The following is a 12,699-nucleotide window of genomic DNA, read 5'->3' as shown; positions in this document are numbered from 1 at the left end:
CACTACGGCCCTATCGCCGCACGGAAGCGAAAATTTAATTCTAGCAAATAATCTAATTTATATAATTCTTTCGAAACACAAAAGTTCGAAATAGAAGTACTCTCGACGATCCAAGTCACACTTGTGCGAATTTTATAATTTTAAGTACATTCGGGGTCAATTCAGAAAATATCCCTCCCCTATTCATACACTTTTCTCAGCAAAGCAGTCCTGGATAGCTTCATTTGAAATGGCCTTTAAAGTCTGTGACGAATTTTCTTTGATGTTATCGCAAGGAGTCAGGTGGCGAGTAAGAAGGATGAAGGAGGACAGTAATCTGATATTTGGAACAAAACTGACAAACTGGCAAAGCTGAGCGTACGGACGCATTGTCAAGAACCATGAGTTGTCTTGCCACAACTTTGGTCTCCTTTTGTGGATCTTTTCACGTAACCTTTGTAAAACGCCTTAATAGTATAATATACAATTCACTATTTCACCTTGTGAAAAGAATTCAAAATGCACAAGTCCATTAAAGTCGAAAAAAACCGTAAGCATCACTTTGACACTGAATCCAGAGTGACGTGTTTTCTTGGGCGTGGAGATTCTTTGCCAATCCATTGTGATGATTGAACTTTTATCTCAATGTCGCAGCTGTAAACTCAGCTTTCGTCTCTCATTATGATCATTTGAATGAATGTTTCATCGTCATTAGATTATTCAAGGAGTTGCCAACAAACGTCCACCTGATGTTCTTTCTGTTGTTCGGTCATCAAAAACGAGCAACAAATTCTTCTGCAACTCGATGCAAGTTCAATTTTTCAGTCAAAATTTCATGGCATGACCAAATCTTTGACTTTCTGAACGTGCGAGTCATCAGTTAGTCAAAGGTCTTCCTGGTCGAGTATCATCTTCAATTGACTGGCGATCACTTTTTAATAGTGAAAACCATTCGTATACTGAAAGAAATCCACCAAGTAAGGGGCTTTGCTACGATATTTTAGTTACAGTAGGTAAAATTTTTGCTGTCACAAAAAAAAATTCATGCTGCCACAAGTAAGTACGTTTTGCTGAAACGTGTTTGCTACCACAACAAAAAAAATTCTTGTGGCTATGTGATAGTTCAGTTGGAATTTTATTTTAGTCAACTGTCTATCTGTCCCAAGTGAGTTGCTTTGCTCGGGTAAGTGAATGTACTTTTTTAGAATTGATTCAATTGGGGTTAGTCAGTCCTTCTTTGTAGGAAATTAGGGCTCAATTACTGTAACTGAGGCCTCACTTAATAATTTCCAGAATATAAACCGGAATTCGGCTTNCAAACGCGGCAGACATGACAGAAGCTATTTACATGCTGCCATCTGGATCGAGCTTGCAAGGCAAACTCTCCCATCTATTTGCAGCTCAAATTAAAGTTTATTAGTTATTTCAAGCACCATCTTTAAAATATTAAAAATATAATTTTAATATACTTACCCTTGCAGTATTTATTCCGTTTTTAAATAATTTTTTTAACAGAAAAAAACTCATTGTGATAGGTGACTTTGTCTCGTCATTTCTCCAGCTCCAGTACAATCTACGAATATCTATTTGCAGTTCAAATTAAAGCTCATTTCAAGCGCTATGCCGCTGTCTGTAGGGATAAGTATACTTACCACTGCAGTACTCATGCCGTCTTCATAGATTTTATTTACGCTATAGCTCTATAGGCTATGTCCAAACTATTATTGGTTTTAAAATTATATAAAATTATATTAATATAGGTAATAAACTTAAACCTATCGACCCAGGATACGGGATACAGGAAATCAATAATAGTTTGGACATAGTGCGAGGGCTTAAAAAAATTTTAAAGCTCTCGGTTATTATTCATATTCTTATTTTTTCTTTCGAGCACATACCTTATACGGCTATAGGGTAAAGGGTTATTATAAGGTTAAAAGACTTACAGTTTGGGAGGTATTAATTTCTCTCGTTTTTCCTCCAAGCCCACGGCTTATAGATAAAGGAGTTATTTAGTTTAAAGGGCTTACGGTTTGGAATATATATTTATTTCTCTTTATTTTCTGTAGGTACACTGTTTATAGGGGCATAGGGCAAAATCATAAAATTTGTGTTATTTTTTTGACCTGGGAAATCCCATTTCTATAAAAGATTCAATTTTCATTTTTACGTTCTTTTTTTCCTTTTCAATTTACGGTGGCTATATCTCAAGAATTTATAAAAAATTTTCTTATACTTTTGGCGCCTCGTTAGTCGTTTGGGGGCCTATTTTTCGAAATAAGTCGGGATTTGCCGACTGCCCGACCTGGCCAGACCGGGCCTGGGAGGGTACGATGAAATCTGTGAGTTGCAGCATTTTCAGATCCATATACAGAGTGTAGCTGTGAATAAGGGTCATATTAATACGAAGGCTACCTTTGACCTTCAGAAACACATAGGTATCGTAAGTTTATTTTTTCAAATTCCTTTGTGAAAACTGAATTTTCTTTTTAACCCTTTTTAGTAATTTTTATTCCGTGCTGCTGGACAAGTGGTGCACACTGGTCGCAGCGCATGCACAATTGGGAACTGCGGTATACATTGTTGTCAAATCTCGTAATTTAAAATAAAGCTTACTTTTACTGAAAGGATATTTGCTACGGCCCTATCGTCGAACGGAAACGAAAATTTAATTCTAGCAAGTAATCTAATTTACATAATTCCTTCGAAACACAAAAGTTCGAAATAGAAGTACTCTCGACGATCCAAGTGCGATTTTTCTAATTTTAAGTACATTCGGGGTCTGTTCAGAAAATAACCGAACTTAATTTTTTTAAACTATATTATTAATTTTATACATTATTGGTCCTTGTCTCCTTCAAAGTACTCCCCTCCCCTATTCATACACTTTTCCCAGCGAAGCAGTCCTGGATAGCTTCATTTGAAATGGCCTTTAAAGTCTGTGACGAATTTGCTTTGATGTTATCGCGGCGCGGCGTCCTTTCAGCACTGATTTTAATTACGGAAATAAGAAAAAATCGCAGTAATCTGATATTTGGAACAAAACTGACAAACTGGCAAAGCTGAGCGTACGGACGCATTGTCAAGAACCATGAGTTGTCTTGCCACAACTTTGGTCTCCTTTTGTGGATCTTTTCACGTAACCTTTGTAAAACGCCTTAATAGTATAATATACAATTCACTATTTCACCTTGTGAAAAGAATTCAAAATGCACAAGTCCATTAAAGTCGAAAAAAACCGTAAGCATCACTTTGACACTGAATCCAGAGTGACGTGTTTTCTTGGGCGTGGAGATTCTTTGCCAATCCATTGTGATGACTGAACTTTTATCTCAATGTCGCAGCTGTAAACTCAGCTTTCGTCTCTCATTATGATCATTTGAATGAATGTTTCATCGTCATTAGATTATTCAAGGAGTTGCCAACAAACGTCCACCTGATGTTCTTTCTGTTGTTCGGTCATCAAAAACGAGCAACAAATTCTTCTGCAACTCGATGCAAGTTCAATTTTTCAGTCAAAATTTCATGGCATGACCAAATCTTTGACTTTCTGAACGTGCGAGTCATCAGTTAGTCAAAGGTCTTCCTGGTCGAGTATCATCTTCAATTGACTGGCGATCACTTTTTAATAGTGAAAACCATTCGTATACTGAAAGAAATCCACCAAGTAAGGGGCTTTGCTACGATATTTTAGTTACAGTAGGTAAAATTTTTGCTGTCACAAAAAAAAATTCATGCTGCCACAAGTAAGTACGTTTTGCTGAAACGTGTTTGCTACCACAACAAAAAAAATTCTTGTGGCTATGTGATAGTTCAGTTGGAATTTTATTTTAGTCAACTGTCTATCTGTCCCAAGTGAGTTGCTTTGCTCGGGTAAGTGAATGTACTTTTTTAGAATTGATTCAATTGGGGTTAGTCAGTCCTTCTTTGTAGGAAATTAGGGCTCAATTACTGTAACTGAGGCCTCACTTAATAATTTCCAGAATATAAACCGGAATTCGGCTTAGTGCGCATGTGCGATTACGCGTGCCTTATGCTGACCATGGTTTCGCCTATAGAGAAGTTAGAAGTTTCGCCATTTCGCTGTAACACGTAACACGGGATATACGTTCGTCAATCGTTAGTCGTTGGGTCCTTTATAATAAATAGATATTTTGTGATCGAGGGTTGAGTCAGTTTTCAGTTGTCTAACAACCGCCAGAAAGTTTTCAATTTGGGTATTTGCGTAAATATGCAATAGTACATTTTTAGTTACATTGCATGGTGCACGAACAGTGAGGAAAGCCAACAACACCGAAAAATAGTAAATACGGAGTTGACTCACTTGAAGTTAATGATTTTTACTCTATTAGGGTTAATGAGTTGACTCGCTTGGGATTAATGAGGGCTCGCTTGGGGTTAATGAGTTGACTGGTTTGTGGTTAATAAGTCGAGTCGCTTGCGGCTAATGAGTTGACTTGCTTGAGGTAGCAAAGAGATTATAGCAAAACTGTCTACTAACTGCAAGTGAGTTCCTTCCAGCAAAGCAGTTGTGGTAAGAAGGCGCCTATCTAATGCAGATATTTTGCTACGGTTAATGGATTTTTACTAACCGTAGCAAAGAAATTCTCTCAGTGTACCATTGCGTACGTCAAAGCATCATCTCCGTAAGCTTATTTCAAAAGATGAAACGTTTCCGTGAAAGTTTTCTTCAAATTCAGAAAAATTTTACGTTGCATCGCTGTTGCAGAAAATCGCAAATTTAAAAAATCGTCACTAACACTTAAATATGTTACACTCAAATAACAATATCACGAAAACTAAATGAGATATCAACAATCTAAGGACATTTGATTACATAGGAGGTTATGCACAATGCAATGCTGCCAACCACATCAAAATGTAATATAACTACTTAACTTAAAAATATTATTTTCTCATCATACCTCCATATTCACCAATTAACAATATAATACACAAGCAAGTAACTTTTTTCCATCTCAATTTTTGGTATTGTAATAGAAATTAAAATTGAGTAAATAAAGGAAGTCGTAATTTTGATGTGAAATACGGTTCTGCAAGTCAAAAAAAGGCACCAGCATATGTCAAATTTTCAATAGTACAGATACTACAAATGTATTCCTAGTCATCGAAACGGTTTAAGGACATAATGCATAATTAAGAATGAAATCAATATGTTGCCTACGACTTATTATTTTTAAACGTTCAATAGCAGACAAAGATGAGCGATAACATTTGCGCCTGTGAAAATATGTAGCTATCTATCAAAAAGCCAGACAAACAAAACAATACAGATGGTTAAAAAATATTTATGTTTTTGTATAAATAAATAAAATCTGTCAAGGTATTTCCTGTGACACGTCATTATTTTTTATTTCGAACCAAAAATCTGATAATTATCAGCATATATGAACGCAGAGTTGAGATTTTTGTTTAAATTACATTTCTTTTATGTTCCTGAGTTCCTGTCTAGTTAGTTAACTGTCTTCTTTAGTACTTGCACGGTAGAAGTCAGTTTTTCAATACTTAGGATATAAATCTTTATTTACAACTTTGTCGGGTGTCCTTTAAGGTTCAGTATAGAGACCTTTGCCACTTATTTAGGTAATAAACGACATTGTAAATTATCTGTCCATCTCTTTATGTTGATATGAAATTATATTACAGAATTAACAACTTTGATGACTGTTTATAACTACGGAGAGACAAAAATGGTTTGAACAAAGACTAAGCTACTACAAAAAGATCTTTTTGTTTTCACATTTACGTAAAAGATTATTTCATCAGGTAGCCTTCTTGCGAATGGGTGATATTAGAATAACAAAATTGCAAGACATTTCTTTGATTAATTGCATTATTTAACAAAGTCAATATATTTATATGTGTATGAATAATATTTAGATATAATTTTAGTTTTTATTTTGGATAATTATTTATTACTAGCTATTTACTAGGTATTGCTGATGTAATTTAATGCTAGTTGGGGCATGTAACCCATAAAGTAGTTGTTTTGGCAATATCAATAGTTGGAAATCTTATAGCCATGGGGTTAGATATATTTTTCATACCTAGATTTCAAAGAACACTGTTTCACCTCATTTGGCAAGATTTTTTAGAAAACACTTTTGAATTTGTTTAAACTGGCTCAATACCTTTACAATAAAGTAAAAATACGAGATTTAACAATAGAGTATATGTTTTTTTTAAAAAACAAATTACATCATAAAAATGCAACGTTGTCTATTAATATATTACAAAGATTAATAAAAAATTTAGTTCAATTACAACATCAATGGACATGGTGTAATTCGCACAAATAAGTTTATTTATGAATAACCTTTTACATTTTCCTTTAACGATGATTTTCATGTCACAACATCGATCTTATACCAACACTAGGTTTTGTTATGCGCAACTAAGTTTATATACTATTTTGATATGACCCAAACTGGAATATACAGATGCAATACGGATCCCACACTATGACATATTAGTATTGAAGGAATTTTTTTTAAATTCTTAAGCTTCCTCCAATTAGCTACAATCAACAATGGTTTTGAATCGATATTGTAATGTAGGAACATGTAAAGTATGACTTTATGTAAATATTTACATAGTCTGATAGACTGTCATCGGGTTTTTAAAAAACTAATCGGTTCACATCATTATTTTATGCTCGTGCTAATGCAGTATTTTACTCAACCTTTTTACACAACAATATGTAATTATTATCTGCACATGGAAAATTATGTGGATATTTTAAACCGCGAATGTAGTCACATTAAGTCGATATTCTCATCATTATGAATAATTTGCCTTCTTTTTGTAAATAATATGAAAGTATGTACATAAGTGTTCATGGACGTGTGTATACCTTTTTATGCAAACTATGTACGTACATATTATGTGTCTGTGTGTATATAATATTTATTTTATAAGTATACTATCATTTATTTCTGTAACCTTCTAATCTGATCCTGTAAATAGAATTAATACTCTGTTGGGTTCGTATATGTTAAATAAATAAATAAAATTGCATATTGCCAAATTCATAAAGTTATATTTTGCAAGTCTAGCAGAAAATTTAAAAAAATTGATGAACGCGCTAAAAATTGAATATGGAAGAAGGGTACAGAAAAAAATGTTTATTTAAAATGAAAAATCGACATATATCAGAGGAAATGATTTCGGAAATAATTAATTGATTGATTGATATTTTCCACATAGCATATCATTTTGATTAATAATATATTTATGCCATTTCAAACTAAAGATTCAAGACAAAGGTAGCGAAATATACAGAATGTTTATGAAATAAGTGCATTCCTTGAAAAGGGTGATAGAGGGCACAAAAATGAGCAACTTATATATATATTAAGCAACTGTTGGTCTAAATGCTTTCGTTTTTGAGAAAATTGTCCATAAATGTAAGCCGACTCTGTGCATCTTGTGCACGTGCACGGCTAGGATGCCACGGACTCGCTACTTGCGTGAAACACTTCTGTAATTGGCTGACGTTCCACGTGATTTCCACAATCAAGCAAATCTGATGCTAGATCAGTATATCTTGTGCTCTTTAGTTATGTTGCAGTATTACTTGGCCGGCGTATAAAATGTTTTCTGATCAAGAACTAGCAGATATAGCTAATGTACGAAGAACGTCAGTACAGTTTAAATGAGACTTGTCATTTGTATGCGGTCCGTTACAGTAACAGACAAAAACCTAACAGTAAAACAGTGTAAAAGGCAGTTCAAAGGTTACGGGATACCGGTAATGTCCACCTGACATATGAAGGTTATGGACGGAAAAGGCCGCAACATGTTTTCGACAACGAAGAAAACATCATAAACCTCGCTGAGGAAGATCCGAGCCGCAGTATTTGCGACATTGGTACACATATGGGTGTACCTAACAGTACTGTGTGGCGTGGGTGTATTATTACACCCCTATCATATACAAAAGCATTAAATAACAATGATTTTCAGCCCCGTGTGAAATTATGCCAGTAGTTTCGACATCAAATAGCGCAAAATGCGGATTTTACAAGCAAGGTGTTTCTTTCGGTTTTATGGTTTTACTATAGACGACGTACTAAGTTTTCACAACATTTACTATTGGTGTGATGCAAATCCTCACGTTGTAGAGGTCCAGCAATGGTTTTCAGTGAATGTGCGGTGTGGTGTTTTTGGTGACCGATTACTCGGTCCGATAGTGTTACCTGTACGTTTAAACGGTGTTGCTCATTTAGAGTTTTTAACAAACGCCTTACCGGATTTGTTGGAAGACGCCCCTTTACAGACCCGTGGCAAAATTCATGAATACTGCCCCCATGTTTCTCCTGCAGTTTGTGAATTTTTACATACCAACTTTCCGGAAAAGTTGATAGGACGAAATGGTCCTGTACATTGGCCAGCATGAGGTCTCGATATGAACCCTCTGGAGTTTTTTGTTTGGGGGATGCAGCAGATCTTCAGCAGCTAATGAAATTCGACAAATGTCGGAAGTATTTGCTCGTATGTAGACTAATTTTTACCGTCGTTTGGAAGCATGTTTATTAGCACATGGAAATAACTTCAAACAATTTTTGTAGAACATTCGTTTAATTTTTGTGTTACTTTTAAACGAGATTTTAATAAATTTCAGCATTTTCGAACACAAAATTTAAACCCTCAAAACCGCTATCAGTGCTTCCGCACTGCGGTGCGCGGTAAATTCGATATCAATTGTACAACTGGCTATCGCACCAGGGAATGCTTTTCATGTGATTTTTTTTATTTAAAACGTAATGTTTTAGACAATCAGTTGCTTAATAGAAGCAGCTCATTTTGGTGTATTCTATCACCATTTTTAAGGAATGCACTTATTTCAGAAACACCCTGTACTTCAGGAGTAAATACATCTTTTATAAATAGTCCTTTAGCAACGTGGTATTTTGCACTCCATTTATGAAAATTCCTTGGTATTCTATCTGCTAATTTGGACAAAAATTGAAAATAAAAACATAGTAGCCAATATCAATCAAATTAAGTGTTTCAAAGTATATGAAAAATATAAATATAAGTACATATTAAATATTTAATAACTGCAGTCTGGAAATTATAGTCATATCTATTAAATATGATGTCATAGATTTAATTATTAAGCATTTAATGTTATTTATAATACAATAAATAACATGCTACGATGATATCATTTTTAAAGTAACACAAACAGTATTAAATGTCGTTTTTAGTGTCCCCGGCGCATTCACCAGTTCTTTAAAAATCAGGTGCAAATATTTAACTTTATTGCATGTCGTTAATAAGAATATACCTACAGTTGCTAAGATTGATATTTCATTAATAATGCTGCAAATAATAAAAATTTACCGCACTTTCTTCCACACAGAAATCTAGGCCTAACTTGAGCTGTTTGCACTTTCTCAGTAAATATTTTAAATACGTTATTAGTTTTTAATAATAAAATTTTTGGGGACAGCAATTCAATTGTAATTTACTTTAAAAAATAAAAATTTTATGATGTTAAGCGACATACTACAGCATAGAAAACAGGACCGTACCTAGATATTTCTTGTTTTCTATTTAAAAATAATGAATATTATTTAACACTCTGGAACAGTTGGCAAGTCTAAGCTAATTGAAAAGTATCAAATAGAGTTTTATTAACAAAAAAGAAACACGCACACAATATCGATATTTTTGTAGGTATAATCGTACTACGTGCTCTCCAATAGTGGAATAGTATTAAGATCATGAAAATGTTGTGAATACGGTTGTAAATCTATTTCCTTTGTTGCAGAGAGACTTTGGAGACGAGTACGTCTTCAACGAGACCATTGAGCAGACCAACTACAACACATACTCTTCCACGAAATATTCAAACGAGAAAAGAACATTCTACCTGGCCCTAAATCGACGCGGACAGCCGAGAAAGGTAGTAGTGCGGGCCCGCAATCAGTTAGGAAGGTTATCATCGTACACGCGCGTACTGACCCGCAACGTGGCCCCGTATCCCACCAAAGCCAAAAAGCCCACCTCGAGTCCCCGCGATGCCGAAAGAAGAAGAAGAGACGAAAGTGCCCGGATGACGAACTCGACCACGATTTGTGCCAAAAGAGACAAAGTGTTGCGAACAAACACGAGGTGCAAAACCGAAATTCACATAAGTGTGACAATGAAAAAGACAGTGACTTTGTGCCAAAGAGACGTGAATAACAAAAAGAAACTTAGGTTGAACGTTAGTGACAAACACTTAGTGAGTGTACCGAAGAAGAAGAAGAACAACAAGAAGGGCGTCAGAAAAAGACTGAAAGAGCGTACATTGAGTCAAGAGACGTCGACTACGACTCTGGCGCCGACTTCAACAACTCCCCACAGAGGATCTAGCGCCAGACGAAGACTACGGAGTAGACTCGTCCACTCATTCTGATTGAGAGGATTCCACTGCTCTCCCCGACATCTCGATGGGTGTTGCTGATGCTAAACTTGCGGCTCCCCATATAGACTCTGACTGACTCTTATCCCCCTCCTTTTATTTATTTTACTATTTATTTTCAAAGACTTTTCTTCTCACTCACAAAAACTCTCACCCAAAATTGGCAATATTTTCCTAATAAAGACGTTATATAACGAGCGTTCAAATAAAAACGTGGTCAAGTTGGTTCTGAAAATTTGGACGTAGGGCGTAGCGTATAGCAAATGAACTTAAACGTCATCTGTCAAAGCGCTATATCGCCGCTATCAATTTGAATATTTTCGTTTTAAAAAGCGTTTAAAATGGTGTTTTCTCAAGAACAAAAAGTGTTTATCATAGAGTCCTACTTTAGAAATGGACGCAAGATTGATGGAATATGGAAGTATTCTATTGAGGAATGTTTCATAGAATTTCAAAATCAATTTCCCGGCGTTGTTGAGTACAAAATTTTTCAAAGTGCAGTTCAGCGTTGTGTTAATGTTTTTCGTGAAACGGGCAGTGTAACAAGAAAAGAAGGAAGCGGCCGACCTAAAAAGCGGACTGAAGAATTAAAAGAAAATGTCCAACAAATAATGGAAAATGCGCCAAGAACTTCTGTACGTGTTTTATCACAAATGGTGGGAGTATCAGTCGGTACCTGCCACACAGTGTTAAAAAAAGATTTGCGTTTGTTCTCCTATCGTTTAACTTGTCAGCAAGAACTTCATGAAGTTGATTTTCCGCGACGGGCTGTATTTTGTGAATGGTTTTTAAACAACTACGGTGAACTTCATAATATCACCTTTTTTTCTGATGAAGCCTGGTTTCATTTAAGTGGTTACGTAAACTCACAGAATATGAGAATGTGGTCTTCTGAAAAACCAGATAACTTTTTTGTCGAGGGCCCTCTACACGCTCAAAAAATTGGAGTTTGGTGTGCTCTCAATCGAAGGAGGATTTATGGACCTATTTTTTTTAATGGTACTCTTACTGCGCAAAGGTATAGAGAAGAAATTATCGCTCCTTTTGTTAACCAGCTGGAAGAAAACGAAATTACAAACTTTTACTTTCAACAAGATGGCGCAAGGGCACATACGGCAGGCGAGACGATGAATATGTTGAGGGAAGTTTTCCAAAATCGACTAATAAGTCTCAATGCTGAACATGAATTTCCACCGAGGTCATGTGATATTACGCCGTGTGATTTCTTTTTGTGGCCTTACCTTAAAAACACTATTTTTGAACTGCCTATTCCTGATTTAAACCATCTGCAGGCTCGACTTATAGACAAGATTCGTGAAATTAACAATACCCCGAGCATCTTAGAAAATGTCTTTAATTCTTTGAGGAACAGGTGTGAAAAGTGCTTGGAACAAGGAGGGGGACACTTTCAGCAGCTGCTTTAATTTATTGTTATAACAAGGAGGGGGACACTTTCCGCAGCTCCTTTAATTGTTTGTTATTGTTATCACGATTATTCTTTAAAATAAAGTTATATAGTCATTAACGTTATTGAAACTGACAGCTGCTATACAGCTCGTTGAGAAATGAGGTTAAGTTGGTCGCTATAAGCTACTCCCTACGTCCAATGTGTCAGAGCCAACTTCGACCACGTTTTTATTTGAACGCTCGTTACAAGTAAAGATCATTATTAGTCAACGAGGCATATTTATTTAGAATATATGAAGAGAATATAGAAATATGTTTCCAGGATATGCGAAAATAATAACTAGAGTAACTTATAAAAAAGAAAAATGAATTCAGTTTTTTTAGAATCGTTGCTTATCTCTTCAAAATGGACTATACTTGATCTTTACTATAGAAAAATTTCTCAATACGTAGGTCATTTTAGTCATTATTTAATATATTTTACAGAACTTCAAAAGATTTTGACCTATTGTATGAAATAACTTCATGAAACAGAATGTTTGACCTAAAAAAACAGAAAATTGTCAAAACATTAAATCGGACTGCAATAAACACAAATTAAGCTAAGTCACGATTGTTAGACATCAAAAATATGTAAATCTAGCGACTGTAAAAGAAACTTGATTATTTTCAGATCATGTAAAATATAACCGTTATAAAAGTAGGTATTATACATGGCGTCCCATCAAAAATCTGAAAGTTGGACAACCTGGCAAAGGTAGTAAGACCAACACAGCTAAATTATTCAAAACTTTACGGCACTTTATTAAATATTACCTATATCTAAGAGTCATAGATTTTGAGATATTAATTTAAAAAAAAATTGACAATTGCAAGGG

The 12,699-nt window shown here is 35.0% G+C and overlaps 1 pseudogene; it reads left to right on the top strand.

The window, feature by feature from the left end:
• Nucleotides 1-8,394: 8,394 nt before the first annotated feature.
• LOC108906932 lies at nt 8,395-10,493 on the top strand (annotated as a pseudogene).
• Nucleotides 10,494-12,699: the final 2,206 nt, after the last annotated feature.

The sequence above is a fragment of the Anoplophora glabripennis genome, unplaced genomic scaffold (genome assembly GCF_000390285.2).
Source record: "Anoplophora glabripennis isolate ALB-LARVAE unplaced genomic scaffold, Agla_2.0 scaffold297, whole genome shotgun sequence".
Classification (NCBI taxonomy): Eukaryota; Metazoa; Arthropoda; class Insecta; order Coleoptera; family Cerambycidae; genus Anoplophora; species Anoplophora glabripennis.
The sequence above is the reverse complement of the archived record's forward strand: the minus strand, read 5'-3'. Positions and strand labels throughout refer to the sequence as shown.